Source organism: Paroedura picta, chromosome 6, assembly GCF_049243985.1.
Source record: "Paroedura picta isolate Pp20150507F chromosome 6, Ppicta_v3.0, whole genome shotgun sequence".
Taxonomy (NCBI): domain Eukaryota; kingdom Metazoa; phylum Chordata; class Lepidosauria; order Squamata; family Gekkonidae; genus Paroedura; species Paroedura picta.
This window is the reverse complement of record NC_135374.1, coordinates 122,512,890-122,538,257: the sequence shown is the minus strand read 5'-3', so window position 1 is coordinate 122,538,257 and position 25,368 is coordinate 122,512,890. Positions and strand designations below refer to the sequence as shown.

At 48.6% G+C, this 25,368-nt stretch overlaps 1 protein-coding gene across 6 annotated transcripts in view; it reads right to left on the bottom strand.

Annotated features, from left to right (window-relative positions):
• The window catches only part of ENOX1 (ecto-NOX disulfide-thiol exchanger 1), a 322,679-nt gene that overhangs the window by 228,566 nt on the left and 68,745 nt on the right, over positions 1-25,368 (bottom strand). The window contains exon 1 of one of the 6 annotated variants that reach the window (XM_077344077.1): positions 5,031-5,171. The exons of the other annotated variants lie outside the window; for them this stretch is intronic. The gene's annotated coding sequence lies outside the window, so the exon portion shown is untranslated. Of the gene's footprint in view, positions 1-5,030; positions 5,172-25,368 lie in introns of those variants that run through there. 6 annotated transcript variants of the gene reach the window in all.

Sequence of the window (25,368 nt, the reverse complement as noted above, 5' to 3'; positions counted from 1 at the left end):
ACTGAATCTCTGCAACAGCCGAAATCAGGAACATGGTACTTTTGCACACTATGGAGTCTAAAGTGTATTTTATTGCAGCCACCAAAGCATCTTACGATGAGTGCTCTCTGCACTTAGCAGAGATCGAAATGCTGTTCAGGAGGTTGCATGCTGAATGCATTCAAAGCTGTTCTCAGAGGCCAAAATGAGTGGCCTAAAAGCCCTCCCCGCCCGCCTTGGTCCATTAAAAAGCTGCTGCAAACCACAAAAATAAAGCCCATTTTAAAAAGAATGTGAGCAACAAAGGATAACCTGATTCAAAGGAAAACACCAGACTGCCCTGGAAATTTTTGTCTGCCCCACTGCTTATCGCTCAGGATGGTAAACACTCTTTGTGTTAATGCATTGCTTTCTAATTGCTGTAATCCACTTTTTGAATGACATCTTACATTGTCTCAATGCATTGTTGTCTTCTTACAACATTTATTATAAGTCTCGTACGGTTCCTCAAGTGTCGCTACAGACTGTCATCTACTCCAAGTCTCCCTTGGGAAGGCCGGCAACAAAGAACAGAGCATAAATACATACGGCCTCTTTTGAGAGCCAAGAGACTGGTGCAGGATGAGGTGATGTTTTTGAAAACTCCTTCCAAGCACAAAAGAGGCCCAGAAAAGGCAAACCTGATAGGTGGATTTCCAAATACCGTATTTGCCGGCGTATAAGACGATTGGGCGTATAAGACAACCCCCCAACATTTCCACTCAAAATATAGAGTTTGTTACATTACATTACAGTACTATGGGCCACTATGGGCAGCTCTGTCTATCCCAACTGAAGTGCACCCGGCGTAGAGGACGACCCCCCCCCCACTTGGAGGGGGGGAAAGTAGTCTTATACGCCAGCAAATACTGTAACTGCTGGATGTCTAAATAATGCCTCTCCCAACTTAAACCTGCTCCAGAATGCATGAAAAATTAACTTATCTTGCCTCTTTGGCATTCTTCATATTACAAAGAAGCACCCAGTGGTATCAGTGGATTACAAGGAAAAGGAGAAGATACCTTTCTTGGGCTCAATCAAAGCTCAGCATTGCAGGCCACATTTTAATTGCACAGAACACATTTATGAAAAGGGGCCAACACAAGGAGAGGATCTGGATGGGATGCCAGTGGGAAGGTCCAGGCTGAAAACAGCAAAGAAGCAGCCTTTGCAGACAGACCAGCTTTGACCCTGAAGAGCCCAGCTGACCTTCAGCTGCCCTGAGATGTCGGAACAGAGCGGAGTCATGGGAGCTGCTTTCCCCCAGAGGACCAGGAGGCCCTCTCCCCCCACCCCCTTGGGAAGCTAAACCCAGCCCAGAGCTGGCTGACCTCTTGCCCCATAAACCCTCTCAACAATAAAACCATTTAAAAATTATTTCAAAAGGTCAAGTACAACACAAGTAAGATATATACATGATAAATATCAGGCAATTAGACTTTGAATATACCGAAAGTGTGGTCCTTTTCACTGCCTTAGGCATTTTTCAGTTCTTTGATTGATGGGACAGTTAAGGAGGCTTCTCCTATGTCCCTGCCTGGGAATCAGGATCACAGGGGCCCATTCTGCACGGCCGCCGAAACAGCGATTTGGGTCACATGGGAAACGCCATGCATTATGCACGGGACGGGACGCAACGGCGGCAAAACTCACCGATTATGCACGCGGCAACCCAGGCGCCGCTTCGGGTTGCGCCCCGGTCACCCAGAAGCTGCGCTTTCTTCCATGTTCCACTGACGTGGCTTTTTCGGGGACATGCAGCCGGCCGTGTTGCAGCCGGTGCCGTGCGTTATCGGTGATTTTAGTCGCTGCCATTCCACCCTGAGTGTGCGCATAATGGGCCAGGGAGAAGCCCCCTTAACTGTCCCATGGATCAAAGAACTTTATTGGATGGGTACAGGAGAGAGCATCTTTTCAGTGGCCGCCCCACAATTCCCCCGGGAGGTGTGCCTGGCACCCCCACGGCCAGTCCTTCACAGGCAGCTGAAGACAGTTTTATTTAAGGCTGCACTGACAAATGCAGTCCTACATTGGTGATTTTAAAATTTTGGTTTGTCGTACTTGAATATACTCTATTTCTTGTATTTTATTTGTACTGTAAACCACCTTGAACTCCATAGATATTTTCAATATCAGCTTTGCATGCTGAATGTCCCAGATTTAGTCTCTATCATCTCCAGTCAAAAGTGTCAGTGGAAGACCCTGGAGAGCGGCTGCCAGCCTGAGTGGGCAAGACTGACCTGGATGGATCAGGGATCCGATTCAGCATAAGGCAGCTTCATGTCAGGCTGCGACTGGCCCTTTGCTTCAGGCTCTTTGCTTCCAAGGGGAAGGCTTACCTCCTGGGCAGTCACCAGAACAGGTGTCTAAGCGGGTGCCTGTGGTCAGTCTAAAGGTGCACAGCGGTGATGTGCCTGCCTGGGATGAACTCAGAGTGGTGCTGGTCAGCCAGTGGGTCGAGGCTGCTCATTACTGCTTATTATAGGAACTGAAGGAACCCAGAGTGACAACTTGCCAGGCCCTGTCCTTTGCCATCCCTGGTAGGCTACTTAGGATGGGATATGGGATATTATCCATTCAGCCTTGTCTGACTCTTGGCGATCCTATGGCTCAGTCTCCATGTCTTCCAATCCCGTACCACTTCCATCAGTTATCTAGTGCTCTGGCCGGTGTCCATTTTGATTGTATCTAACCACCGTGTTCTTTGTCGGCCTGGTTTCCTTTCCCCACTGACCAGGCCTAGCATCATTGCTCTCCCCATTGAGTTGGATCGCATGATGTGGCCAAAGTAAATGAGCCGGAGTTTCAAAATTTTGCCTTCCAATGATATATCAGGTTTTATGCGCTGTGATAGTTCCTTGTGTGTGACTTTTGCTGTCCATGACCTTCTCCAGCACCAGAGTTCAAAGGAATCAACTCATCCAACTTACACAGCCATAAGTGGCTACTGGAAAGATGACAGATCAAACTAATCTGCATTTAGATCTGTCCTGGCTTTTCCATGCTTTGTTTAAGATCATCATTGCTGAGCGACGTTTAATTTCCATACTGCAACTCTGATCCATTTGTGATCCAAGAAAAAACAAACAAGAATGATTAAGCACATTTGATTTCTTCACCATCAGTTGCTATGGTGACATGTCTGTTTTTTGTTGTGGTCATTATTTTTGTCTTTTTAATGTTTAAGATAAGGACAAACTTCCTGCTTTCTTTGCTTACTTATAACAAGACTCCTTGCAGTGACAGTCAAATCATACTTGTAGGTCCCACAGGCCACAGCAACTATTTTATCCCCTCACAATATCAGAGGCAGGATTAAAAATCCTTATTTTTATAAAAGTAACTAGAGAGGCTTACGATGTTCATGATTTGCACCTCCAAAGCCCCACATTCTCCCACCTCTCCATGTGCAACCATGGCTGTGCCTTTGTCGAGCATGCCTCCAGGCATAGGAAGGACGCAGGTCGGTTGTCCTGCTTCCCTGTTCTTGTTTCTCTTTTGTTCTTTAGTCTGCTGCAGGAATAATCTTACATGGAGTCTGTGTGTTATGCAAAGGACAGTATTTGGACACGTTGACTTTCCTAATTAGTCTATAATTGCTTGACTTTTATTCACTACTTTGTTAAGTGTGATAATTGCTAGGGAAAAGGCCAAAACATTTATGGTCAATCAGAGGATGAGAGAAGGAAGATGGGGCCCTTTCAGCTAAGTAAAATGTACAACATTATGCAGCAAGGCAGAAGCTATTAGCCAGATCAATATTTCTTCTAGTGCCTTAATAAATCATTACATCAAACGGCATCTGCGGGATGAAGAAAGCCTGACTCTGCCAAGCAGGATGCTTCCCCACCGGCAAATAAAACAGCATTTAAATCGCAAAGATCTAATTGGTGTACAAAGGAAAAGCCCCAGCACTAAATGCGGCTCATGTGAAGGCGTGGAGGGACAGGCAACTGCTAGACCCGTGGGAAGGAAGCCAGGGCACGGGGCACAAGAACAGCTCTTTCACGGAGACCTCAGCATGAGTACAAGTGGTGAGTGAGCAACGACAAGACTGAGGACCCCCCCTCCCAGAAAACCCCAACATACATACACGCAGCAGACAATAGATCTTCCCACCAGTGGCTTAAACCGATTGGATCCAGCAGATGGGATCTGGCAGCAAACTAGCTAATTGCACATCTGCTTGGATCCTGCCTCGAACGCCAAGCTCGGTCCTCGGCAGATGCACAAACACAACAGCAACACAGGGAAAGGAGCTCCCAGATACAGCCGAGCAACACACCCCTGACAAATTTACTTCTTCCACATGCAGCCAGCTGGGTGGGCTTGGCCCAGCCATAGCGTCCTGATCCCCAAGCCTCAGGGGAGATGTTTAGATGGGTGCTGCTGACTGGGGGAGGGACCCATCAGATCTTCCTTGCCCCACCCTCAACCAAATGCTGGTGGAAGAGCTCCGTCTTGCAGGCCCTGCGGAACTGTGAAAGCTCCAACAGGGCTCATAGCTCTTCCGGGAGCTCATTCCACTGGGTTGGGGCCAGGTTCGAAAAGGCCCTGGCCCTGGCCCTGGCCCTGGCCAGGCATACCGCATGCGGGCCAGAGATTGCCAACCTATTCAAACTCACTGATGAAAGAGCCCTGTGATGGGCTCAGGGAGGTAGGTGGCATTTGTACCACTGTGGTCTTCACACTGCTGCGGAAAGAGAGATGCAGGCATGCCGCACTCAGCTTGTGCTTCAAAGACTTCAGGTCAAAGAGTAGAAGGCTACGCCATAAATGCAGTTCATTGGTGCAAGCGCCAAATGGGAGAAGCTGTAGTGAAATCCCCCCCCCCACTTTGAGTTACATCACCCCACTGGGAGTCCAGAGGCTGCTAAAAATAAAAACCCAAACAACCCCATTCATTTCAAGAAGTATCTCTGCTGGTAAAAGGCCAGGATGAAGGGGAGAGGTTAATTGCTCACAAGCACCACCCATCCTCTTGGCACTTGTCACACACATCCAGTACTTACAGCTTAGTTGTGCAAATGCTTGTAGCCAGCAGAGAACAATAAATAGGCTATTTCATATTGGCAGGAAGGAGACGGATAGCAGGAGGCAGAGGAGTAGGAATGACAAATGATAGATGGTATCTCTTTATGGGAACAAGACAGAGGGCTGATCTAAGGAGGATGGGCAAACAGAAGATATACATTCCCAAACTCGAGTGGAACAAGGTATATTTTGGGGGATGCCATCTGGGGATAACCTGCAGGAAGGGGGTCTCACACCTGGGCTCTACCTGTTGGCACCATTAGTATGTGGAGCTAGCAAGGAGGCAGGAAAACTGACAGAATGTTGTCACTAGCCTTCCCTCGAAGAACAAGAGACAGCTGTGTACAGGATAGGGGATAAGGATGGCAGGTGTGTAGCTTTTCTTTGTACCCTTGTCCAATCCATTGTTGGACAGAGTATGAACATTTTATTTTTCTTATTACTTGAATGTTGGAAGTTTGTAATCACAATAAGCCCCATATAATAAGCTGATCTGCTGGGTGGTCCTTTGTGCTATAAAATAGTGGTCCCCAACCTTCTTGCAGTTGGGGACCGCCTCCAAGGGTGAAAGAGAGCCGGCGGCCCGGCCACCGTAGCTGCATGTAAACGAGCACGTGCAGTTGCCGCACATGCACGTTTTCGCCACTAGGTGGCGCTAACGCACATGCTCAGAGCTGCCACGCATGCGCGTTTTCGCCAGCAGGGGGCGCAAACACACATGCGCGACAGCTCCGCGCGTGCGCGTTTGTGTCGCTGGCGTGCCGGCGGCCGTGCCTGCCTCTTCCCCTCCTCTCGCTGCGGGGGGGAGGCAGGCACGGCCGCTGGCGGCCCGGTACCATGGCCTTAGCGGCCCGGTACCAGGCCGCCGACCGGGGGTTGAGGACCCCTGCTATAAAAGGCTCTTGCTCACCAGAGGCGTGCACCTAAGTACAAAAGGACTCTTGGCTTGTGGATCAGGCCGGGGGACTCTGTAAGTGTTGCAGGAGGGGTCTGCTCCTTCCCGCAATGGATCGAAGCGGCGTAGCTGACGATGGACCTGAGGCTGTGAAATGCACTCTCTGTGGCATGTATGTATTTTTACCTCAGGGTAACTTTAAATACGCATGCACCAAGGGCAAGTTAGTAGCGCTCCTGGAGGAGAAGGTAGAGAAGCTAGAAGAATGCCTGTCCACGCTTCATTATAAAAAGGAGGGTGAAGAGTTCTTAGAAAGAACTCATGGAGCACTTTCTGGAGGGCACTGGGGAGAGGTGGGGAAGGCGTCTCACCAATTAGAGGAGAATCCAAAATAAGGAGAAAGCAGATGGAAGAACGTTACCCAGAGGAGTCGAAAGATAAGGAGATATTCTGCTCTTCAGACATTCAGAAATGATTTCCAGGATCTGCCTGCAGATAGTGACTGGATATAGCAGACCTCCACCATAATTAGCAGACCACCACACTATTATTTCCTACTCCTTTAATTTTTACCCAAAGGCTCTCAGCTGAACTCTCATGCTCAGACACATGTATTTCCTCACAAGTATTCTTGGAGCTCTTATGAAGGCCTCAGCCTCTTGGCCCTGAAGTTGACCCTTCAGAGGAACTGGTTGGCCACTGGGTGAGAAGACAGGGTGTGGGACTAGCTGGACCAGGGGTAGTCAAACTGCGGCCCTCCAGATGTCCATGGACTACAATTCCCATGAGCCCCTGCCAGCAAACGCTGGCAGGGGCTCCGGGGAATTGTAGTCCATGGACATCTGGAGGGCCACATTTTGACTATCCCTGAGCTGGACGCTCACTGGTCTGATCCTCCAGTGCTCTTGTTAGGTTCTTATGTTCTCCTGTTGTTCCTTGTCAGCATCTTCCTTGAGGCCCCGAGTCTCTCTCCCTCCTGTGTTTGGACCCTGTGCTGTCTTTCTGGAACTGATATTGGGGGAACAAGTTACCCCCCCCCCCACAGTAGTTCAACAGTTCCCTTATGCTCCCCCTCCCTGCCTTGATAAGGAAGCCAATTAAAAGCTTCAGAGCGTGGTTAATGACAGCGCCAAATGGAGCACATCAGAAATTAAAAATTTCCCATGCAAAAAGGAAGTTATTTGCTGTGGTCTCTTAACAAGATTACTTAAAACAAACAGTATCCAATATCTTTACTCCTGGTTTAAGAACTAATTTATACTTGGGGTATCTGTCTTTGTCTCTCTCTCTCTCACACACACACACAGTCTCTCTCCTCTCCCTCCTCCCCTGGTTATCCCCAGTTCCCTGATCATGGCAGGGACCCGCCTGCTCTCAGCCCCTGACAATTCCTCCGGCTTCAGTTCTGCCACCCAATCTGCCTGACGCAGCCTCTCAGCAGCATGCGGAGGGAAGGGGCTGCAGTCCCCCTTGGAAGCCTTGGGGCACACAGCTTCTGCATTCCTTTCCCACTCTCCTCCGTGGATCACCATGTGTAGTTATCATTGTCGCATTGCACAAAGAGCTACAAGAAAAATGTGCCAAGACTTTGGGAGACTGACAGCTTTTCTTCCGGAGAAGTCATGGGCTGGAGCCTCTCCGTAGGGTTCCTGTGGGAGCCCAAGCAGGGTGACTCTGCAGCAGTCTCACAAAGCAGGCCCATCTGTGAGAGATCAATGGATTGCTCTCAACAAGCAGACTTTGTTGAAGATCTCTTTCTCGAAGATGCAACAATGCTAACGTCTCAGGATCCTTTGGTAAGACCTTTTCAGCCCTCAGAATCTGGTAACGGGGCTAATTTCCGCTCCTAGGTGCCGGAACGCGGACTGTGGCATCTCAATGGATCATATTCTCTTGCTACGGGGCAAATGAAGGCCTGCATTGTGCCAGGCCTGGGACCACCCCGGACTGGCGATGACATAGTCTGGGAGCAGGAATTAGCCCTGCTTCTGGATGAGTGCTGCACCATCTGGATTCCTGGTGCGGAAAAGGTCTAAAACTACCTTCCCAGAATCCATTACTCTGGTTTAACCTCCAACTCCTGGGCTCCCCCCGCCTGCCCCTTTGCACACAAAACCCCTTCATATGACACCCCTGTCCATGTAGGAAGAAACAACCAGTGCCTCAAGAAATCAAAGCAGCAGAGCTATCTAACCTGCCCCAACTCGCCTACAATTCACACCTAAAATACTGAATTATACAAGACAAAAAACAGAACAGAACAACGGATGGCAAAAACAGTTCTTTATGGTTTTCACATCAACTGCATGCAGGAAGCATTTCTTTGGATGTAGGAATGATAAACATGTTATGTGATTGGACTCTTCTCTTGTTAAAATGTAAGCAATATAGTTTCATATGCCTAAAAAAACTACAGTCAACATTATGGGAGGCTTCAGCGAAACCCCCCCCCCAATAAATTGTTCACAAGAGATGAAATACGGAAGACTGTGTGGCCTGTTCTCAGGAAACAGAAAAACAGAAAATATTTCTCAGCTCCCATCATTCCAGGAGTTCTATTGTTAACATTCCTAATTTTACAACAAAACAAAATCAGAGTCCAGGGGCACCTTTAAGACCAACAAAGCTTTATTTCAAGCACTCGAAAGCTCCCGCCTTGAATAAATCTTTGTTGGTCTTAAAGGTGCCCCTGGACTCTGATTTTGTTTTGTTGTGCTGCTTCAAACCAACACGGCGACCCACGTGAATCTTTCATAATTTTAAACATTCATGGGGGAAGGGGAGCACATCTGAGAATGAAACTGAGGTTTCTATGGGTGGGCAGGTAGTTGTATGTTTCCTACACTGTGCAGGGGGTGGGACTAGATGACCCTGGAGGTCCCTTCCAACTCTATGATTCTAGGATTCCAGGATTCTTTTTCTCCCTCATCAACTTATACAAGAATTTTGTCACAAGGGACGTCACCTAAGAGCAGAAACTGCCAAAGCAAGTGCAGACTTCTAATCTGTCTGTAAAGCAAGTATTGTTGGAAGCTGGCCATTGATCAGATGGCCTGAAAACTCAGGCAGGACACACAGAACAAGGGAAGATGAAACATGGCTAGGGATCACAGAGAAAACCAGCACCACTTATCAGAAAGGATAATACAGCTTCATATACATCAACTGAATTCCTGAGAAGTGGGCTGGATTCTCCATTCTCCCTTGCACCACTGAGACCGTTTATGCACTGGGAACTTCACTGCCCCAGCTCCCATGCAGGAGCAAAAATTGGGGGCAGATGAGGCGCACTGGGCCAAATGCTCCCCTGTGTGGGTGCAGGAAGAGGTGGGGCCACCTGCCACGATTGAAACTCCAGCCTGCAGCCTGGCATGAAACCTCCAGTGCATAAACCAGGGGTAGTCAAACTGCGGCCCTCCAGACGTCCATGGACTACAATTCCCATGAGCCCCTGCCAGCGAATGCTGGCAGCGGCTCCTAGGAATTGTAGTCCATGGACATCTGGAGGGCCGCAGTTTGACTACCTCTGGGTTAGACAGTCTAACAGATGTAAATCAACCTCATGAGATCAGAGCACTGCTTGGCAAGTGGCAACCAGAGGACTCCACAGGCGGTGTGAATGGAAGACATTGTGGCCCATGAAATTCTCTGTTTGCAAGTGTCGGGTGAAGCACATCAAGACAAAACATTCCCGTTTCAAGTACACCCAATGGGTCTGAACGAGCTGGGACTGAGCGGGGAAAAGTTCCTGGGGCTGGGGTGGGCAGCTCAATGAACGTGCTAACCCAGGGCACTGCAGCAGTTGACACAGAGCCACTGTTAATGAATAATCAAGAAACCAGGAGCCCAAACAATTTAAATCAGAAAAGACAAGAGTATTTTTCAGTACAACGCTGTTTACAACTGGTTTCAGAGTGACTGACTTAGAATACAAAACTAAGTAACCATTAAATAAGCCACCGATTTTAAGCTTGTTTTTGGCTAAAAGCCTTCTTCCAAGAATCCGAAACAAAAAATTATACACAAATAAGAAACCACACCTTCATTTGTGTAGTTAAAATTGACAGTTTTTAAACTACATTCCATTTACAGAGGTGCAAACCAGGTTGGAGCTCACCCAGGCTGCAAAAGGCTCTGTTAGGACTCCCTTGGCCTAGCTAAGAAGAGTCAGCATAATGATGTCAAGTCTCCTTACTTTGGGAATGAGGATTTTTACAGGCCCCGTCTTAAGGTTTCCTAGGTGACAGGCACAGTTGCTAGTACATTCCAACTTCTTTGCACCTTCTGGGAAAATGCAGTAAATTTAATATGGCCAAAACTGTATTAAATTTTAAATATATTAAATATTAACTGTATTAAATATTAACTGAATTAGGCTCCAAACTGCTTAGTTACATTAAAGATATAGTAACAATTTACAAAAGACAAATGTTAAAGAAACAGTAGAGTGTTTTCCACATGGCAACTCATTTCCATATTCTGATTCATTCCTTGTGGAATTAAGCTATGTAATCTGTAGATAAAATAATTTTCGTCCCTGGATAAGAGAACATCCATATTCATAAGATTATATTCCATCCTTTCTAGCACTTTCAAAACCAGGAATCTCAAGTCTTCTGCTTGGTGGCCAATTTCCCAAAAATGCTGAGTCATTGGTGCCTTTTCCACTTTATTTTTGATTCTTGACTTCTGTTCCAAGATCCTTGTTCTAATTTGTCTAGTGTTTTTTTCTAGATATGTTTTGGAACAGGGACAACTCACAGACTTCTGCAGGCAGCAACCATCTTGCGAGCCTGGTGTGGTGCCTTTTAGACTGGAGCAATCTTTAGTTAATTGGCTCCAGTGAGCCAGGTCGGTTGAAAGGGTCAAACGCTGCAGCTGGAGGCTGGGCAGAGGAATGAGAGGCTCCTGCAACCACTGTGCCCTAATTTGTCTGCAGCTCCATTCCCTTCTGCTATCAGAGCTCTGCCTGTTGAACATCCAGCTAAGCTGGGTGCTCCTGGCAAGGTTTTTCCTCCAAGAAATCCTCCCTAACAGGACCTGGGCTCACAGCATGCTGGGAGAACTGCCACAGAACAGGACATCAAGAGCCATGAAGCTGACAGGCAGTCGGTTCAGGGTGGATAAAAGGAAATACTATTTTGCATAGACAGTGATTCAAATGTGGAATTAGAATGATATAGTGATGGCCACAGGAATAAACAGCATAAAGAAAAGGAGGAGGAGAAGAGCTGGGGTTTTTTTTACCCCACTATTTACTATCTGAAGGTGTCTCAAAGCAGCTTCCAATCACCTACCCTTCCTCTCCCCTGTAAACGAGGCTAAGAGAGCTCTGAGAAAACTGGGACTAGCCCAAGAACAACCAGTTGGCTGCATGTGGAGGAGAAGGAGGGACTCAAACCTAGTTCTTCAGAATAGAGGCCATTGCTCCTAACCAGTATTCTAAAGGGGATTAGATAGATTCATGGAGGATAAATCCTTCACCTTCAGACCCACTAATCCTAGAGCCAAGGAGATCAGGGGAAGGCTCCAGCCTGTGCCCTGTTGTTGCCCATCCAGAGGAAGAACTGGCTGGCCATTGTGTGAGACTGGAGGCCAAACTAGATGGGCTCTTGGTCCAATCCAGAAGGGCTCTTTGTACGTTCTTAAAATGTGAAACCCTAGAAGGGAGGGGGACTCCCCAACCTACAGAGGTGTCTCCAGGGGCAGAAACAGCAATGCGCTGCCCATACAATGATAGCTGCCACTCACATGCATTGATTTCCTTAATTTAAAGCTTGCCTTTCTTGCTGAGACTGAAGGTGAAACACACACACAGCTGCAAGGAAAGGCGGGGTATTAATGTGCTAGTAAATAAATAAAATGTAACCAGGCAGCATAAGACACAATATTATGGACTTGGAAAAACACCAAAAGGAAAAGATATCGGACATGATATCATAAACAATGCTGCTTTATTTGCATATTCAAAAATTTGAATATAATAAGGCTTTATCAATGACTTGAACTTCTAATAGCTTGATCGGTAAGAACACTAGAAAGGGATACAAGTTTGGTATTAATTGTGCATGCAAATATTGTTTAATTTGATAGTCATATTTTAAATAGAGAGAATTGTTACCTATGGACTATTTGGGGTTTTTTTAATTCATTTGTTTTATTATTTGTAGTTATTTCATAAATCTTTTTTGTAATTAAAAAATTATTAAAACATAGTTCTGTTCCTTTTTTAAAGAAGCATCTTCCTGGAACGTTTTCTGTTTTTAAAAGGCATGTCTGAACAATGAAACACCACGGGGAGCATTCCTCCTGGCCTCCCTAGGCAAACCACTCCAGCACCGGGGCAGGCAGCTGTGGAGCTCCCCGGTCCACATGGCTGGACTTCCAGAAGGTTTTGTTCAGAGGAGGGAAGTTGCAGCAGCAGAACATAGTAGGAGTGGGCAGAACAATTCAGGGAGAGAGGAAGTTCTGGTTCAGTCTTCCAGAATTCAGGAAGCCACTCTCCCAGCCTGGCCAATTTCTCTCCAGAAGGCAGCACCTGGCTTCTGGAATGCAATCCAGAATGAGGAGGAGCGATAGGAGTTATGGGAATGCTAATTACTGAAATTACAAGTCTGTTTGTCACTCATTTGCATTTGGGCATTTTTCATGTGTGGCACAACAACAGACACCCCCCCAAAAAAAACAACAACAACAACAACAACATCTGAGTAGCAATGGGGTTAAGTATAGAAAGCTCAGCAAAAGCCCGTCTCATGCTTGAAAAGGCCCTGGAAACTCTTTTGACGCAGGAGGGGTAAATCTATACGCCAGGGAAGGGGATAAAAAGAAGGCCACCACAGCTACTCCCTTTGAAATGCTTACAGCACACATCTGACAGCTCATTTTCAAACCTATAACATATCAAAAGACATGAATGGTTCTTTCTTTGGTGCCTGCAGACGTTTTGTTCAAGGAGACCCAAAACAGACTCACAGAACTGTATAAAGAGCCCATGGATTGGCCCCACCTCACGTTGCTAAAAACAAATATCCTTGAGCATGAAAAAAAGTTTTCTTTCCTCTTCCAGGGCTGTCAAAATACCCAAGGGTTTCATGAAACCCTGGTTGAGAAAGCCTGATCTAGTCCATCCCATCTCACACAGGGGCCAACCAAAAAGCCACTGTACGTACACCATTGAGTAGCAATGACTAGAGAAAGGAGTGCACCAAGGTTGTATTCTTTCCCCCTTCCTTTTTAACTTGTATGCTGAGATCATTATGAGAGAGACTGAACTCAAAGAATCAAACACTGGAATTAAGATTGGAGGAAAGAATATAAATAATCTTCGGTATGCTGATGACACGACCCTCTGGTCAGAAACCAAGAATAGTTGATCACAAAGGTAAATGATGTAAGCAAGAAATTTGACGTTTTCTTAAACACTAAAAAGACAAAAATAATGACCAGTGCAAAAAAAACAGATATGTCAGGATAACAATTGATGGTGAAGAGATCGAATGCATTCTAGAATTCATTTTTCTGGGATCACAAATTGATGTGAGTGGTGATTGCAGAATGGAAATAAAACATTGAACTGCTCTGAGTCGCTCAGCAATGATGAGCTTGAACCAAACAGCGGGGGTGCCTGTTGGGGGGGGGTCGGGGGAAGACAGCGACGGGTGGGTGGATCTGCGGGGGGGAGGCCGGGGGCAAGTTTTGGGGGGGGAAGACAGCGACAGGTGGGTCGGTGGCTCCACGGGGGGGAGCACGGCAGCGACTTCTGGGGGTGGGTTGTTGGGAGGGGGGAACCCAGCAAAGAGCGGCAGCAGCAGTTCAGGGAGGGCGAGTTGGGGGGGGCGAAAAGCACGGAGGGTGGGGGGGTGGGGGGTGGCATGGCAGGGGGGCTTACCTTGGTCGTCACGGTGGTGGCAGGCGTCCTGGTTGGCTGGGCAGGGGTGCAAGGTGCCCCTCCCTGGGCGTCGCCGCCATGACCTGGCGCCTCCAGGCCACCAACGGTGGGCAGCTGGCTGCAGTAGCGGCAGCCAGGGCTGCAATAGTGGCCTGGGGGGAAGGCTGGTAGAGAAGCTCGGGAAGCTTCCTCCCCCCCTGACAAGCTTCCTTCCCCCCTGACAAGGCAGCCGGAAAGGAACAGGGCCTCCGCGTCTTTGACAGGGCAGCCCTCCTCCTTTCCCGGCGGCAAACCATCTGAGCAGCCAGTCCAAGGCTGGTCAAGTGGCCAATGGGGAGCCGCGCTGTGCGCGGCTCCCCATTGGCAACTTGGCCCCTCTGAGTTCTTATCAAGGACAGGCCCCGCCCCTTTCTCCTCCCAACTACTCCTTAGGGCTTTATTATTACAGATGTTTTTGTGAACTACAACTGAATTCCAGCAGTCTGATTGGTTGTTTTGGCAAAGAATTATCATATCTTTGTATTTGGATGTGTAACACAGTTTACTAATTTAACAGAATTAATTTTTGCTATATATTCCCATTGTCATGAAGGGAGATCCTAGTCTGACGAAGGGTGCTTGCACTCGAAACCTCATGCCTTGAATAAATCTTTGTTGGTCTTAAAGGTGCTACTGGACTCTCAACAGTTCACTCTGCAAGGATCCTGGGTGCGATCCTGGATGCTTCCATCACAATGGAGGAACAGATCATGACAGTAGCGCAGCTGGCATTTTACCATCTCTGCCAAACCAAACTATTAGTGCCCTACCTGGCCCTGGAGCACCTAGCTACAGTGATCCATGCGACGGTCATCTCTAGACTGGACTTCTGCGACTCACTCTATACAGGCCTGCCCTTAACCTTGATCCGGAAACTCCAGCTGGTCCAAAATGCCACAGGGCCCTCACAGCACCACCGTGGAGGGTCCACATTCGGCCCATCCATCACCGCCTGCAATGGCTACCAGTTGAATTCTGGATCAGGCTAAAAGTTCTGGTAATCACCTTTAAGGCTATATGTGGTCAGGGCTCAGTAGAGACCACTTCCCTGCCCATGCCCCCCAAAGAGCCTTACACTCCACCACATCCAACCTCCTTGTGGTCTCTGGCTCCAAGGAAGCCCGCTTGGCCTCAACCAGGGCCACAGCTTTCTCCATCCCGGCCCCCACCTGGTAGAACGAGCTCCCAGAGGAGATCAGGGCCCTGGTGGGCCTGCAAAAGGGAGCTCCTCCACCAGGCTTTTGGCTGAGGTCAACCAGAATCAGTAACATCTGCAGGGCCCCTGAATCTCCCTCCCAAGAACTCACATACCTGAACCATGGACCATAACTGAAGGTGACCATAGACTGTTACCTTCAGTTATAGTTGCTATTATTAGGTAAAGGTAAAGGTATCCCCTGTGCAAGCACCGAGTCATGTCTGACCCTTGGGGTGACGCCCTCTAGCGTTTTCATGGCAGACTCAATACGGGGTGGTTTGCCAGTGCCTTCCCCAGTCATTACCGTTTCCCCCCCAGCAAGCTGGGTACTCATTTTACCGACCTCGGAAGGATGGAAGGCTGAGTCAACCTTGAGCCGGCTGCTGGGATTGAACTCCCAACCTCATGGGCAAAGCTTTCAGGCAGCTGCCTTACCACTCTGCGCCACAAGAGGCTCTATTGCTATTATTACAGACCATTTATATATCAAGTTATGCAGAAACAAAGTTTTATGTATGTTTCATGTGAGCCTCAGGGGAGGGCAGTATGCAAATATAATAAAATAATTAAAAAATTCATAGGAGATGGCCGTATCTCCTCAGAATACGGGGGTGGGGGGAGATCTGGGACCTCCCTGCCCCGCAGAAGACTGGAAGGAGGCAGCTGCCTTTGCAGAGTCTTTGGGTTGATCCTCTGGCTCATTTCTTTCTAGTCATGCTGGGAAGGAAACAAGTGATTGTATTTTGTGTTTCTCTCAGGCAGCAAAAAGCCCGGTTTTGTGTCCTGGGACGCAGCCTGTGTTTCCATTGTGGCAACAACAACAAGCTCAGCCCTCTGTGGGTTAACGAGCCCGCCGGGCAGAGCGGAGGATCATTATCCGCGCACCCCTGGGGCACACTGTTCCCATTGACAATGGGCCCATGATGCCTCCGGGGCAAGGCAGGCGCCCATGACTTTTGCATCTCACCACCACATCCACTTCTTATCGGCAAGGTTTGGGGCTCCGAGGAAACAGAGCAGTGACTCTAGAGCAGATCCGAAAGGCACTCAGAGGCGACAGGACACGCAACTCCCAGGGCACCTTACAGGCTAAGGCTGGTTCCGGCGCAAGCAGCTGCCAGTCACAGAAGTAAAGAAGGGGCCTCTGTCTGCCTGCTTTTCCTGCTGTGGACCTGCCCAGCTACTGCTCCTCTGGCAAAACATCTTGGACAGGATTAGCTGCCACGTCAGTCGCTCGAGAGGTTCCCTGCCCAGGTCAAAAATGTTTCCCTGGTGTACCCAAATAAGCCAGGCTGCCTCGCATGCTAAAGGCTGCCTGTGACAAGGACTCCTCGGATGTCACAGCTTTCCTAACGCATGCGGTTCATTTTTCTTATCGGTGTGACCTCCCTTTGGAAATGATGGATGAAGTGCCTACAAATTACCATCTCTACTGCGAGGCATTTACCACCAAGGTGGCATTCGTAGAAATGCCAGCCTTGAAGCTTTAAGAGAATAATAGCCACACTTGCACACACCTGGGACAGATCTTGGCTCTGTGTGTGTGTGTGTGTGTGTGTGAGAGAGAGAGAGAGAGAGAGAGAGAGAGAGAAGTGCTGTTACATCACAGCCCACTTCTGGCAACGCTGTAGGGCAGCCTTTCTCAACTTTTTTACCACTGAGAAGCCCCTGAGGACACAACAAGCTGCTCCCAATGAGTAGCTCTGTGGTCCTTTCATCTTCTGAAAGAAGAGCAGACTGCTTTTCTTGATCCAGCCCTCCAATCAGGGCCACCTCTCTACATAATTAGCTGCCCCCTGGCTGGCCCAAATCTTGAACGTAGCAGAGTCCTGCCTGGTTCGAAGTTGGATGGGAGAGCACTGCGGAAGCCCCGGTTCATGACACGGAGACAGAGAATGGCCAGCCACTTCTGTTCATCTCTTGGCTAGAAAGCCCTACGGGGTGGCCATGTCAGCTGCGACTGGATTGTTCTTAAAAAGCAAACCCTCCACACCAATGGATTCTGGAGCTCCCTCTAGCCACATCCCGTAAATCCTTCAGCTACAAGCAGCTAAATGTGCAGACCCATCTACATGGCCTAGAACCGTGGTCAGAGCCAAACAACTACTACAACATGCAAACTGCGCTTCAACCACCACTGAGAAAGTCTTTCTCCACACCAAACCTCAAGGAGCATCAGGGTGTGTCTTGTGCACAGAGGATGGTACGAGTTTGGTTGCAAAAACAGCAGGCAAGCTGGAAACACAGCACAAGATAAGTCTGACCGTGGCATAACCAGGATCATTAACCCTGAGGTTTTGTACGATGGAAAACTGAATGAGCCAGGAACCCTTGATGAATTCTCAGTACATCACGGAGCTATGGTGAGTTCCAGGAATGTACAAACGCCAGGTTCTAAGCACATTTGTGATTTATCCAAGAAAATGCAAACACCTGACTTTCAGCCTCCTTGTTGACCAGAGGAAATGGAGCTTAGAATGCCAAGACCATCCGAAGGGCACACGGCCGATCCATCATGCGCCGACAGACAGCTGCCTGGTGAACAGCCATTTCCTTCCTGTTGTGAAGCGATCAGTGCAGAGTCAATAGGGAAGGACTGCATTCTAAACAAAAGCCCCAGGGCCCCAGGATCCACTTTCGGCCTTTTCTAGGTGGCCCTTTCCCCCCTTCTCAAAGGCTGCTGGTTTGGAACACAAAGTGACTGCTCTTCCAGCTCCACCAGCAGTGAAATACTGTTGCTTGGAAATGAGTCACAGACAGCTTTTCCCTGCCACTGAACAGATGGAGAAAGAAGAATAGGGCGGGCCCTTTCCAGATGGTTCCTGAAAAGCCATCTTGAGCCCGGCTTCCTGGCCCCAATTAAAATCAGACTCAGAGCAGCCCCCCCCCCTTTAAAAAAGGCTGGTTTTGCTCCGCTCCAGACATTGCTAAATGGTTCAAACCACCCTTCCGACTTAGGGAGCAACTTGAGCCCTGTTCTTGATGGCAAATAGAAGAAGAGTTGGGTTTTATACCCTGCTTTTCACTACCCAAAGGAGACTCAAAGTGGCTCTCTCCACAACAGACACCCTGTGAGCTAGGTGAGAGAGCTCTGAAAGAAACTGCTTTGTAAGAACAACTCTAACAGGACTGTGACTAGCTCAAGGTCACTTTGGAGGAATTCCCCCTCCAAAGCAGCCACTGTCTCCAGAGAAGCTGATCTCTGCTTCTGGAGAGGAGCTGTAATCCTGGGAGATCCCCAGGCCCCACCTGGAGGTTGGCATCCCTAGAGTGGCAGCACTGCAGGGGCCAGAACTAGCCAGTGTGGGAAAGGGGACCTTGCTGGGAGAGAAGAAGAACCTCACGGGCATGCTCAGCCACGTCTCAACTCCAGCATGGAACAGAAGGGCCCAAGATCAGATCTCAGAAGCTAAGCAAGGCCAAGCCCAGTTAGGGCTTGGTTGGCAAATATAGGACAAGATCTTCCTCTAATCTGATTCTGTCTTCAGCTGTGTTTGCTACCCTTCCCAGTTTAGTATCATCTGCAGATTTAATAAACACCCCCTCTAATCCCTCATGCCAATCGTTTATAAATATGTTGAACACAGGTCCCAGGACAGACCCCTGAGGCACTCCACTTGTCACTCCTCTATATGAGGATGGCGAACCATTTACAAGTGCCCTTAGGGTGCAATCTGTCAACCAGTTCTTGATCCAGTAACAGTATCTATACTGCATTTTACCAAGTTGTCAATAATATCATGTGGAAACCTATCAAAAGCTTTGCTGAAATCAAGATAACTATATCCACATAATTCCCTTGATCCAGCAAGGTAGTAACTTTCTCAAAAAGAGAGAAGGTTACTCTGACATGACTTGTTCCTGAGAAAGCCATGCTGACGCTTAGTAATTACAGCCATCCGCTCTACCTGCTCAAGGACCGACCATTTCATGATTTGTTCTAAAATGTTGCCAGCTATAGACACCAAGCTGATGGGTCTGTAGTTACCCAAATCCTCCTTTTCCTCCTTGAAGATAGATACATTTGCCTGCCTCCAATCGTCTGGCACTTCACCTGTTCTCCAAGAATTGTCAAAAATAATGGACAGAGGCTCAGAAATTACATCTGCAAGATCTTTTAATAGAATTGGATGCAGGTCATCTGGCCCGGAGGACTCATGGTAGTTTCATTTAAGGAAACAAGGTGTTCATGGACTAGCCCTAAATCGATCCTAGGCTGCAACGTCCACTTGCCACAATGAGCAAGAGAAGATGGAGGAGAAGGAGGAATGGAGCAGTTCAGCCCTCTCTGCATCACCTGCTACAGCAGGGGTAGTCAAACTGCGGCCCTCCAGATGTCCATGGACTACAATTCCCAGGAGCCCCCTGCCAGCATTTGCTGGCAGGGGGCTCCTGGGAATTGTAGTCCATGGACATCTGGAGGGCCTCAGTTTGACTACCCCTGTGCTACGGTTTAACTTTCTGGTCCCTGCAATGGTCCTGCCACGTCCTTACTCTTTTTCTTAGTTTAAATATAACTGAAGAACCCTTTTTGTTGTGTTTTTCCTTCTCAAGGGAATTCTTTGTTCTTGTGCCTTCAGTATTTCATTTCTGAGAAACTCCCATCCCTCTTGAACTCCCGTCTCTTTAATTTTTTCTGACCAGTGGATTCTACCCAGCATACCCAGCATAAGTTGTTAATATTTGCTTTCCTGAAGTCCATCCAAAATGTCTGACTACATGCAGTTTTATTCTTCCCCAAGATTGCAAATTCCATACTCACATGTTCACTACTACCAAGTGTGCCTAATACTTCCATCTCATCAACCAGTTCTGCCCTATTGGTGGCCTCCCAACAGTAAATTGGGTCTTAGCTGGGAGTCGTTAGTGAGCTCTCTTGTAGATAACATAGGGTCACTCTGCCGGGACCTTCCTGCCGCGGCTGATACAGACAGGGACCTGGAGGCCCATTGGCCACCTTTGGAGGGGACATGTGATGGCTTCCAGTCTGGTCTCCCAGCTCATAGTCATAGGCTGTAGACAGGCGGACCCCTCAGTGGTGGGTCACATGCCACCCTGCATCTGCCCCAGCTTCTTCCAGCTCGGGTTGCTCACCACAAGTGTGGACATGTAGTGAGGTTACTGCACGATGCTATATGCAAGATTTCTCCTTGTCTCTGAGTTTTGGTTTCCGAGTCTCCTTCTGTAGACAGGTTGGTCAAATGGGGGGCTCAGAACTCATTAGGGGAGTTTCTTAAAGTACCCAGAAAATTTTTGATTTGAAGCAAAAGATTTATTGAGTAAGAAAGTCCTCTCATCAAAGCAATGTCAAAACTGAGTTCATATAGAACCCCGATCCTGCTTTCCTCTCCAGGGGAATCCAGAAAAAGCAGAACATCAAAGAGTCAAACTAGGGTTGGGCACTTTAGCACCCGAAGTGGCCATTTGCTCCCGATGCAGCCAGCACTGTGCCGTGGGGGGGGGGGAGGCACGGGCATCGGCGCACCAGTGGGCGCACATGTACAGGCACAGGACTGTATTCCTGAATACCTGCTCTGAATTATAAGATGTCCCAAATCACAGTGGCCTCCCAACAGATTTGTCTGGACCCTGCGGCCCACTACTTGTTATGTAGAACATGGTAGACACATATTTTGCCTGTGGAAGAACATTGCCATCCTTATCCATGGTTCCTCTATATATTTGTGAAACAGCCTGGGGGGGTCGAACATGTCTGGCTGTCCAAGCTGGAATAGGGCCAATAGGGCAACCCTGGCTGCACCCTGATTGGCCCTGCCCCTACAGCTCCCTCCCTGGACGCTAGCCACGTTCCTCTCAGCTGTGCAGAGAGAGACACACAGAGCCCTGCCAGACTGAACACGAGCCCTCATTCCCTCCTACCGCTCCTGCTGCGAGGGAGGCAGAGAGAGACGCACAGAGCCCTGCCAGACTGAACACGAGCCCTCATTCCCTCCTATCGCTCCTGCTGCGAGGGAGGCAGAGACACACAGAGCCCTGCCAGACTGAACACGAGCCCTCATTCCCTCCTATCGCTCCTGCTGCGAGGGGGGCAGAGAGAGACACACAGAGCCCTGCCAGACTGAACACGAGCCCTCATTCCCTCCTATTGCTCCTGCTGCGAGGGAGGCAGAGAGAGACACACAGAGAGCTGCCCAAGCTGATGACAGAGACACAGAGGGAACCTCCCCTGCTGCAACAGAGGGAGAGACAGACAGGGAGAGCTGGCCCAAAATGCACACCAGCCCTCTTTCCCTCCTAAGTATGAGCCCTAATTGCCTGCTCTGCCTCCTGCTGCAAGGCACACAGTGAGAGGGAGAGGGCGAGACAGAGAGACAGAGAGACAGAGAGAGATCAGCACCTCCCAGTGTCCCCTGGGTCCTAGCGCCCATTGCATTCCTGCTTGCAATGGGCTTTCTTGCTAGTTTAATCTAATATCTGCAAAGCAGTTCCAAGACATTGCTATGTATCCCCCTTTCTGGAATTGAACAGGTTCGCTGGGCCAAACAGCCTTCACAGTGGGAACCCCAGCCACTCAAAGAGGCATCAGTAGTTAGAATTAGTGCTTAAGTGCTTCCAATTGCACTCCTTGGGAAAGATTCTCCAATCTACCCCACCATTCTAGTGACTTAACTACCACCCTGGGGATAGAAAATCTATAGCATGCCAGATGGAGATGAACAGATAGGAACCATAGTTGGAAGGTTCTCATATACAGTCTAGCTAACAGCAAAACTGAGATTCAAATGAGTAGCTATGTTGGTCTGAAGTAGCACAATAAAATCAGAGTCCAGTCAGGCACCTTTAAGACCAACAAAGATTTATTCAAGGCGCCTGACTGGACTCTGATTTTATAGTGAAACTGAGGTGGTTGAAGCCAACAGTCCTAACCATTTAAGAATCTGCTGGACTGCCTGAAACCTGTTAGCTGAGAAGTGCCTGACCAGGGACACTAACTTCTCCAATCTCTCAATGGGGAATAGCCCTCTAGCCCAAAGAAAATCTAAACACACCCCAATAAACTGAATCTTCTGGCAGGGAATTAATCTAGATTTCTCCCAATTCACCAGCAAGCCAAATGGTGCACAAACCTTCAAGACAAAAGCCATCTGCTCTATAAGGCGGTCTTCAGGCTCTGCCACCAACAACCAAGGTATTATAATCCCTCACCCTCATGTGGGCCACCACAGGTGCAACACATTTGGCATATACCTTGAGTGCCATTGCCAGTCCAAAGGGCAGTACTCTGTACTGGTACTCTGCTCCAACACAATTGAACCGTAGAAACCTCCTGCGTGTTGGGTAGATAGAAACATGAAAATATACATTCTTTAACTCAATCGCAGTGAACCAACAATTGGGTGTTAACAATTTTAAAATTGTAGGAACATCAACCATGCGGAAGTGGGAAAGGGGGAACACCCTTATATAGGGGGTGAGGTGGGGAAAAACCAGAAAGGGCAAGATCTGGCGGGAAAAAGGGGTTCACACTGGGGTTGTGCACTTTGTCCACCAAAACAGCCGTTCGAGTCCGAAGTGGCCAGGGCCACAGTGTAGGGGGGAGGGGTGCCGCTGGTGGCCCCTTCCTTCCCGTGTCATGGCACTGGCCACTTTGGGCTTGAATGGCAGTTTTGGTGGCCGAAGCACACAACCCTAGTTCACACAGGAGGAGACCTTTGGTCTAGGGGGTGCAAAAACCAGGACGGATTCTCTCCGGCCAGCCAGACGTTGTTTAGACTCAGCTCTGTGAGCAAGGCCGCTTCTAAGGCAAGCATGCAAGAGCCTGCCTCTGTGGAAAGGCTTTGAAGTAGGAGTCCAGGGAGCCAAAGGGGGGAGGGAGGGAGGGAGGGAGGGGGAAGGGTGCATGTGGCTCCCGTGGAGGCCGGGAGACCAAAGTGGCACAGAAAACGGGGACTCATAACACAAAGGACCTCTCTGGAGCCAGCCTGCTTATGCGCAGTCGCCATGTGTGAACTGCACAGAAGACCGACAGTGAATAGAAGTGTGTCCAGAGGAGGGCAAGAAAGATGGGGAGGGGTTTGGAGACCAAGACCTATGAGGAAAGGCTGGGGGAGCTTGGTCTCTTTAGCCTAGGGAGGAGACGACTGAGAACGGATTTGATAACCATCTTCAAGTATTTAAAAGGCTGCCATATAGAGCAGGGGTAGTCAACCTGTAGTCCTCCAGATGTCCATGGACTACAATTCCCATGAGCCCCTGCCAGGCTTTGCAGGGCCTGGAATTGTAGTCCATGGACTTGTAGTCTATGGACATCTGGAGGACCACAGGTTGACTACCCCTGATATAGAGGATGGAGCATAGTTGTTCTCTCTTACCCTGGAGGAACAGACCAGAACGAATGGGATGAAATTAATTCAAAAGAAATTGCATCTCAATATACGGAAGAAGTTCCTGACAGTTAGAGCGGTTTCTCAGTGGAACAGGTTTCCTTGGAGATTTGGGGAGATTTTTAAACAGAGACTGGATAGCCATCTAACAAGGGAGGCTGATTCTGTGAAGGTTGAAGGGGGTAGCAGGGTAGAGTGGATGAGCGAGAGGGTTGGGACTGTCCTGCACAGTGCAGGGGGTTGGACTAGACAGCCCAGGAGGTCCCTTCCAACTCTGTGATTCTATGATTCTAGGACCGGCCAGCTGGGCTTTTGCCCAGTACAAAAGCACTTCAAGCAGCAGTGGTCCAGAAAGGGGCTCCTGTCACTGGATCAGAAGATCTGCATAAATGACACTTTGTCCCCAGATGCTCAGGGAACGGAGGCAGGGCTTTGCTCCTCCCACTACATCTGGCTTCAGAGGCCCTTTTGATTAATGGAAACAAACCCTCCAGCTAACTATCTTCAGCAAAGCTGCTCTTGGACAGCTCGGCTACCATTTTGCACAATAGCAGCAGCTGAAAAGCCGGTTAATTCCCAGACTTGGTCACGCAATTAGATTAAAAATCTTGTTAATGATTATTAGTTTTGAAAGCAGCTGCTGCTTGAGGTTTGGGGCCTCCTGGCAATGGCTGCCACTCTTTTCCTTCCTGCCAAGCAGCCCCCAAATCTGGGAGCTTGACTTTCTCCAAGTATCACGCCCACGGAATGGTTTTGCATAGCTGTGTCATCAAAACAGCTGCACGGCTTTAATTCCCCTTCACCAACTTAGCCGGGCAGAGAGGGAGAAAATATCAGCAAAAGGCAGATGTAGCAAGAAGTGGCAGAACAGCAAGTGTTTTCACAGACACACACACCTGGAAATAGATGCAGGAACTCAGAAGAGCTCCCACCCATTTCAAGGGGCCTTGGTACACTGACCTTCATGGGGGACAGCTCACTCTCCACATGCCCCCATCAGGGAGGCTCCTGTCACCCTGCTTTCCTGGGCCCCCCACAGGACTCTTCCCCTCAGGTGGGCCTCTGCTCCCCCCCCCCCAGGTCCTCCAAGGACCTTCCTCCACATGCCTCGGCCGCAAACTTCCATGCTGAGAAAGGTCCACCTTCCAGGTACTGTTCAGCATCGGCCACTTTTGTTTCCCAGGCTGACAAATGAACTACAGCAAATCTTACACAATAAATCCCTTAAAATCCATCTGATTTGTGCAGAATTATATTTAAAGTTTGTTCCGAAAAGTTCATTTCATACTTAACTTTTAATAAAAGGCTCTGAAAATGTTCAAAGTGGAGCCAACACTCATAAATCATCCAATTATCAGCTGCTAGTTAAGATATCACAGATGGTCTGGTTCTTAGTATTTATTAATTTATACTGAACAACAAACTGATTTATCTGTTTTGAACAGATTGGGTTCTCTTAGAACAGACGCATAAAACAAAGCAGAGCATGGAGATGGCTAAGAACAGCCTTGTTCGTTCAGACCCAGAGGACATCTAGACCCACATCCTATTTCTCATAGTGGTAATCCAGAACTTTCTGGGGATCCTGCAGCAGGAGATAAAGACCACCACCACCCTGCTGCCAGCAAGAATTCAGCAGAACAAGAAGGATCCCTTTCAGCTACAAATCCATCCTCCGTGAATCTGCCTCACCCTCTGAGGCAAACCAGGCACGTAAAAGGATACTGTTGCAGACTGCTTATTGAGCCAGAGTCTACTCCGAAACCATTAAAATACATCTCTCCCATCTTTAGTCGGAACCTGGCCTCCCAGAGTCTGGAGAAAACAGGGTTGCTATCTGTAACTGTTGTTCATCGAGTATCTTCTGTGCATGAGTAGGCCTGCCTCAGAGAGATTCCTCTCTAGTAAAGCCTATAGAGGGCACTGCACACTAACTACAACTCATGAC